At 46.1% G+C, this 7,856-nt stretch overlaps 1 long non-coding RNA gene across 1 annotated transcript; it reads right to left on the reverse strand.

The window, feature by feature from the left end:
* Positions 1–1,332: 1,332 nt before the first annotated feature.
* LOC142058310 (uncharacterized) lies at positions 1,333–7,840 on the reverse strand. Its single transcript, XR_012660901.1, has 5 exons — positions 7,712–7,840; positions 6,123–6,226; positions 5,534–5,653; positions 2,233–3,712; positions 1,333–1,820 (listed from the first exon to the last, which is right to left on the reverse strand). It is a non-coding gene; the product is annotated as an uncharacterized LOC142058310 (long non-coding RNA).
* Positions 7,841–7,856: the final 16 nt, after the last annotated feature.

Here is a 7,856-nt window from a genome sequence, read left to right on the forward strand (position 1 = left end):
CCCTGCCACAACAAACAGCATTCCGTAAATTCAATCTATATTTTTTGAACAACAGACAAAAACATATGCAAAATATACTTGGGTTTATTATTTGAAAAACTCACACTAGACAGCTTTGCCTTTGGAGATTAGGAAGGAAAAAAATAATAACGGCTCTCCAAAAATAAAGCTATTTTTCTGAGCGATACCCTCAAATGCTGTCCGTGGCTGGAAACCGCAGGTCGCGCCTTCAACTCTGTCGAGTCATGGATGTTAAAAAGCCGATCAGAGCCCCTGGGAAGCTGCCCAAATCACCCCTCGTTCCCAGGGGCTCCTTTCCCTGTTCACCATCCCCAGGGCTTGCCTGTACAGCTGGGTACCCGAGTCTCACCCCAGCCCACCCCATCACCCTCCACGGTCACACCCGCGAGCTCTTACCTGAAGTTTGGATGACCTAATTTACCTGTCCTTAAAATAATAATAATAATAATAAAAAAATAAAAATCCATATTTTGGAGTTAAGAGGGCTGTCTGGAGATGGGAGAGGCTTGGATTCGTGGGATTTTTCCCCCTCTGCCTGTTTTGCTGCAGCGTTTTACACCCAGATCTCCCACTTCCACAGCTGCAAAGCCGCCAGGGCACCGTTGTAAAGCATCCAGGGGACGAACATCTCCAACCTCCCCCACAGCTGCTGCACTAGCAGTTAGGCAGCCTCGATGGTCCTTCAAGCCAGAAGCGCTTAACCCCCAGGCCCTATAGAAACTCTCCTCCTCACTTTTTGACCCAAAACCTACTTAGCTACGTCTGAAAAGTAAAACATTTGCAGTAAAAGCAGTTGGGAGACTGGGACCCCCCAGCAGCACTCCAAGAACGAGGCCTCCCAGCAGAAATGGGTTTGACGACCAAGTCAAAGCTGTGTGAAGCTCTCGAGCGTGTCCTGGGCCGGTCGGTGGCTGGCCAGGAGGGGAGCACTCTCCCTGGGGACTCAGCGCCCCGGGAAAGCCCCTGCCCCTTCAGTCCCAGCCGTCAGGCCAGGAGGGGAAACGCTCCATCCTGGAGGCCTGGGGCTGACACGGGCTTGTGGCAGCTCCGGGTCGCTGGAGGAACGCAGAAGTATCATCAGAAGTTGGGTTAGTCTAACACCCAGTGCGCCCAGTGCTGCGCACGCAGACAGGACCGGAGCTCCCAGGCTGCCCTACAGCTCAAAATGGACCAGCACCAGAGGAAAACCTGCCTCCGGTCCTTGCACAAAAGCACAATAAATGCTTAGATGTAAATTTAGGCCAACTCTTCCTCTTAAAACCATCACCACAAAACAAATAAAGCAGCCCCACTCCATGCTGCAAGCTGCTGGACTCTTCTCTCAACCTTTATGCTCAGCCAAGAACTCCCACAGAAACATTTTTATATCTCAAGACTACTTGAGACTAACCTAAGTACTGCACTTTCACTGCCAAATTTAATTTCTTCGCGGAGCCTGTTAGCTCAGTTAAAAGCTTGCCAGCCTTTCTGAGGACTGAGCACTCTTCAGGCCACTGCCCGGCCTCTCCCGGAGAGGCACAATTAGCCACGGAAAGGCTGCGCCTGCGCGCCGGTAACAAGCCCTGCACTCGATGCCCCGTCGGGTTTTCCCATTCTTCTTCTGCGTTCGCAGAGAGCCATTCACTGTCTGAAGTACGTCTTTTATAGCGGCTGCAAAATAGCACCCTCGTGGAAGAAGAGCACTCCGGGATCCTCCCCGACGCCGCGGTCCAGGAGCGGAGGGCGAGATGCCCTCTTGGCGGCTGGGTACCGGCGCGGGGAGAGGGCAGCGATTCGGGGGCTGCAGCCACAGCACAAACCTACGTAGGGACAAACCAGCAAGAAAATATCAGCCGGCACAGTTTGCATCTGTGAAGGTGAGAGGGCAGATCCTAGTGTGTGTGTGTATATATATATAGCTCATCATGATACAAATCTCAAAAAACAGAGAGTGAGAGAAAGAAACAGAGATATTACAGCACCCAGAGTAAATTAAAGAAACCAAATTAGAATCAATCTGTGTTTCAAAGCGTGGTCAACGGAATGCATCACCATGACAATTCTTGCTAGAAGCAACAAGGGATGCTTCTTGGCAGTGCTGAAGGAGTGCTCCTTCAATAGTGGAGGATCATCAAAATGCAATTTACAGCACCAAAAAAAGCCCAAGATCTGTAGTGGCATTTTGTTGACTTTTATTCTTAAAATGTGAGAACTAGACGGGAGAAGCATTACCTCACGATGAATTCTATGAAAATCCTGATCACAGTTTTAATGACAGGAAAAACCAGAGACATCTTTAGCATTTTCCTTGGCGGTTACATTACAGACCAAGCTAAAATAAAGATCAAAGATTTATATCACTGAGATAGAATGAAATCGAACAAGAGTTTCGTGGCGGGAGCGAAGAGCTCACTTTCCACAGCCCCGGGCTTCCCAGGCAAAACGCGCTTGGAGGCTAGCACAGCTCGGCACGGCCGGCCTCTCCATCCTCCTCCTCCTCCTTTCCCTCCTGCAGCCACCGTGTCCCAGCTCCCAGCGCCTAGGCAAGAGCAGAAACTGCTGCAATTTTAATGACGGTTCTTTCTAAGCGTCCCGTTCATGAGGCTGGAGGTCCTGTCCCCACGGCAGTCCTTGCTGGCACGTGGTGTGAAGGTCCACAGCCAACAGAAATGGATTGTTTTAATTTTGGGCGGCTGAGGGACAATGATAGGGCTCTCCTGATAGATGAAGTTGTACAAATGTGTTCATTTGCATTGTGATGGGGAGAGAGCTCAGCTGAAAAGTGAGAAAATAAGGTTCAAATATATCTGGAGAGAAAGCCAGGGAACCTATCACAAAAAAAAAAAAAAAAAAAAAAAAAAAAAAAAAAAAAAAAAAGGAAATATAGAATCACTGAATGGTTTGGGTTGGGAGGGACCTTTAGAGGCACCAGCCCAACCCCCCTGCAGTGAGCAGGGACATCTTCAACCAGACCAGGTCGCTCAGAGCCCCGTCCAGCCTGGCCTTGAATGTTTCCAGGGATGCGGCATCGAGCACCTCTCGGGGCAGCCTGGGCCAGGGTTTCACCACCCTCAGTGAGAAAAATTTTTCCTTATACCCAGTCTAAATCTCCCCTCCTTTAGTTTAAAAGCATCACCCCTTGTCCTGCCATAACAGGCCTTGCTAAAGGGGTCACCCCCATCCTTCCTATAGTCCCTTTTAAGCACTGGAAGGCGCAATAAGGTCTCCCAGAACACAGGAAATATAGGAATGGCTTGATGACAAATGAAAAAAGGAAAAACTGTGGCTATGGGGGTCGGGAGGGCAGAAATGGGCATAACAGTGTGTTTGCATGTGGTGGGAGCAAAATACATGATCTTCTGGTGGGTATCGTGGCCATTCCAGTGCAAATAGCACGGGTAACAGAGCTGATCGTTAATTGTCTGCAGGTAACACTGATAATATAGCCGACAGTTAACTCTCTCCACGCTGCCCGCGGATCCGGCAGTAGCAGGTCATACCTACTGCCCCGCCGTCAGCGCCTCCCAGGACTGCACCCAGCGGCTCTGCTTTCGGGGGTTACTACTTACCACATTTTAGGGAGTTCAGGCACCGAGGATAAATTTCTTCTCTTAATAACAGGAATCTGTGCGAGTCTGAATGTAAAACACGGTATATGCACGTGGCAGGGTCTGACCTTGAGCTGGAGGAAGGTTTGTTAAAAACCTTTTCCCTTTTAAAAAAAAAAAACCACAAATTCAGGCTGATCAAAATACTTCACAACTATCCATCAATTCCAGCAAGCTGTTTTAATTTTTCAGAAGTGCTTAAGTAACATTTCTTTTTCATCAAAATATTGTGTGTCAAGTATTTCATTTTGAATATCCCGTGTTAAAAAATGGTAAATTACTTAGTAACTAAAATGAAATACCTGATGTGGGGTCAGATTGAATACTCCATTGAAACTGGGATGAAATGAGAATTTTTAATCATTTTTTTTCTTAAACAAAGCTTTATTTTTTTTCTCCCAGGCAATTTAGAATTGCCAGGGAATAAAAGAAATATATTACCCACAGCTAGGTACCGTATAAGTAATATATAATAGAGTTATAATAGAAAACACTGAAAAACGCCATTACATTCGCATTCCTTTGTCAGAGGCAGAACCGCCTGGTCAGAGTAGTGCCTGTATATCTAAGTAATATCTAATTCTCAGAAAACTTACCAGCAGTGAAATCAAACCTAGTCATACACAAACATGGTAATCAAATACTGTCAGAAAACAGACTATTCCCGGAACAGGAAAAAGAACCACCAAGAAATGGGAAGAGAGACGATGCATATAATACCCATAACGCAGAACAAAATGGATTTTACTTGAACGAGGGAGTATCCCTCCTCGTGCAATTTGAAGCATGGCATGAAAATGGGGGGGTCAGACCCCTCTTGCACGGTGCTTTGGGTGATATCAGTAGGCCCAAGCAATCTCGCTCCTCATCGGGACCGTAGGGGAACCACCCCAATGACAGCATCCTTGCTAAGGATCCAGCTTTCCGAGCTTGTTCCTACACCGGGGCTCGATATTGCAGCTGTCGGCTGAGTGGCAAACTGTTGCCTTGTGATGGGAAAACCGTAGCACGTACGCTGTGTAAAAGCCAGGCTATTTGAGCTAACGCTTTGACTCCTTTGAAAAGTTATTTTCCCGTAATGTTGCCTCCTAAAATCATAAAACCTTTAAGCAGATCTATGGCACAATATGTACATGTACATAATTAAAACAACTCATCTTGGCCAGATAGGAATTATCTGACACATGCTAGTCATCTTTGTCACCCACTATTGTTCTGAACAATGTTATTAAAAGAAAATCAAATTAAGGATGAAAAATAATTGCAAAATATATCAAAGCACAAAACAGAAGTTAAGTGCACGGAATAAATAGCTGTAGGGAAAAGCTTTAAAATATTGCAAGAACTTCAAAGAATAGCCTGTATTTCAAACGCATTCCTATCTCTTAGTCTTCTCCCACACTTTTTTTGGTGTGGAAACAGGCTTAAAACTCAAAGATAAAGAACAAATAAATTTTGTCTTTCATTTCCAAATATGAGATGTGGATCTCCGTCTCTTTAAATTGTAAAAACTAGATCTGCTTCCTTCAGAGTTCATCTGACCAGAAGTCTGGTTTATAGATTAAAAAGAAAAAAACAAGAAAAAGAAATTGTATTGATGTCTAAGAGCTGAGCCTTTCATTTCATATGGTTTGCTCCTCGTTTACGTAAGTGGCCCGTCAGATACAAACTGACCGTCAGCATGGCTGGATCCAGCTCCAGAAATCACGCTCAGGCGTCGGCACTATCACCAGAAAATCAAACCTCCTCCATCCCGGCGCGGCTTGCGACCCACGGCTCCCCTCGCCCTGGTGTCAGCAAGGGAAGAGCTGGGCTGGGCTGTGACCCGACCGCTGTGCCTCGCCCCCGAAGAATCAGTGCTTTGGCACTAACTGCCCAATAATGAGATATTGTACATTTCTACAACATCCTTCTTATCAAATTACCTGAAATTCCTTTGCGTGCTTGATCCTCTGCGTCCCCGGTTCATTACGGCGGCAAAGGAAACGGAAGTTTTCAGAGCCACGCAAGGTGCAAATTTGCTGCTCGTATCACAAAACGCATCTCTAGGGTTCAAAACCAAAACCCAAGTTGTTCCCACGAGTACCACAAAGACAATAATAACGTAAGGCTTTGCAAGGAAGGGAAAAGAAGCCAGGGTTTTTGCACCTACCCCCGCGGCCGAGCTCCTCTGCGCCGCCCCAAGGCTGGTGGCCGTGCAGAGCGGGGTGAGACCCAGCCCAGCTCTGCGGAGCTGTAATGACAACGTACAGCTTGGGCGACCATTCATAACCACAACTTCATTCTGTGTGAGTCATTTCACCCAACCGACTAGTGCAGACATTAAAAAAAACAAACCCTCAAGATGATGTTTACTGATGCACAGCATCCTACGGAATTATGCCAACGATTCCCCCGCCCAGCGTTCCCGGTTGCCGCCGTAGGTTGGGACGCCTGACTAACACCCTGTGCTTGCGGAGAGGAGCCTGGATCCGCGTCGACGCGAGCAGTTGGGACCTCTGCGTGGTGACTCACGTCGCCAACTGCCGAAGTGACAAAGTGCTGAATCTCCTCTACACCCCGTGTCACGGTGCATCAGTCAGCGAGGGGACGCAACTCCCCTCTACGCGTCCTTCCAGCTATATTTATTGGTGAAAAGACAGAAAAACATGCTCCTGTCACATTTTAAAATAAAATATATGTGAATTTTGTGAAAAGTACCAGATGATTGCTCGCAAGGATGAAGAGATATTAATGCAGACAGTGACACCTCCAGTTTCTTTGTGCTGCCTGGAGAATGCACCAGCAGAGCTGGCAGGCTCGCCTTTGGGTACCCGCCTTCCTTCTTGCTCAGACCTGGCTGCTCTAAGCAGAGGGAGGGAAGGGCAGGTGACACATCGGAAACATGACGAGCACCGAAAGATCACAGACAGGCCAAACGCCGGTCTAACTTTTAAGCCAAGCAGGCAAAGAGCACTGCGGGAAAACAAACGCTGGGATATTTTGAAACATTTTAATGTTACAGAAATTTAAATTCTATGAAAGCCACAGTGACACCTTTTTAACAATTTTTACTTTCTCACATTTATTTAAAATAGTCATTCTTCAAAGTATTTTGCGAGGATGTACAGTCTTTTGACTGAAACCATACATCAGCAATTATAAAATGCAAAGGGCATCACTACTCAAGTAAAAGACACCTCAGACGCAGAAGGGTTTTAGCTTCTCTAAACCTCATTTGTAAGCAGAGGTAAAATGGAAGAGTAAATGGAAGAACCTGATAGCTTCATGTCAGAAAAGACATGAACTGTGACACAGCAATGTCAGCGAGACTAAAATGAGCTGTTAAAATACCTGGAGTGAAGCAACACACAGTTTCTAAAGTGGCAGATTAAAACCAAAACTGAAAACGGGTCAAGAATGATGAAATCTGTGCCTTGTTTCTGCTACGTGCTGGGATTTCCACTTCCAAATTTTCAGTCAGAACATATTAAATTGCCTCCAAATTAAAGTGTCAAGGTAAAACTCAGCAAGTGTAGCTCAACAGCTCAGTAAAAACATCGGCAGTGAGGGAAACAAGAAACAAAACTCATTCTGGTTTTACCTGTAGCACCTGAACCTGAAGAACGTGCCTTCAAAGAGCGGCACTCCAACAGCATATATTATGATAAAAATCCAGGCCCTGTAGCAACGGCATACAAGGAAGCTTTAAGTGCCTGTCAGAAGATTTTAAACAAGATTTTGGGAGCTAAAACATGATTTAGCTTTTCCAATATCATAAAAGTAAAAATCAGAAAAAAGGTGAGGGTTTTTTATCGACCTTCAGGAGAAAAAAAACCTCTTGATAGCTGATGGCCATTGGGGGTGGCAGAGAACAAGCAGTTCCAGCTCGGGTGATTATTGAGCAAACTACTTTTGCAACCATTTTTTCCACTACTTCAAGCAATGGCTCAGCACAATTTAACAGTTTCCAATTCAGTAACTAAAAAAGCTCCGAGGTCTTTATTTTTTTCTAGGGTGAGAAGGGCAAACGACAAAATAGAAGCATTCCTGCTGTCAGGGTACCATAACATTTGTCTAGCACAAAACGTGTCTCACCACAGACTGTGCGACTGGGCGCCCACCTCTGCATCTTCAAGGGCTTCTGGGATGGAGAGTGAAAGCTCTGCCTTGCCTTTAAATGTCTCCAGTAAAAGGCTGTGGGGAGGAGGAAAACCAGTTTTTTCTCCTGACCCCAAATGAGGTCCCTCAAAAAAACCACAGTCGTGG

This window comes from Phalacrocorax aristotelis, chromosome 6, assembly GCF_949628215.1.
Source record: "Phalacrocorax aristotelis chromosome 6, bGulAri2.1, whole genome shotgun sequence".
NCBI classification, from domain to species: domain Eukaryota; kingdom Metazoa; phylum Chordata; class Aves; order Suliformes; family Phalacrocoracidae; genus Phalacrocorax; species Phalacrocorax aristotelis.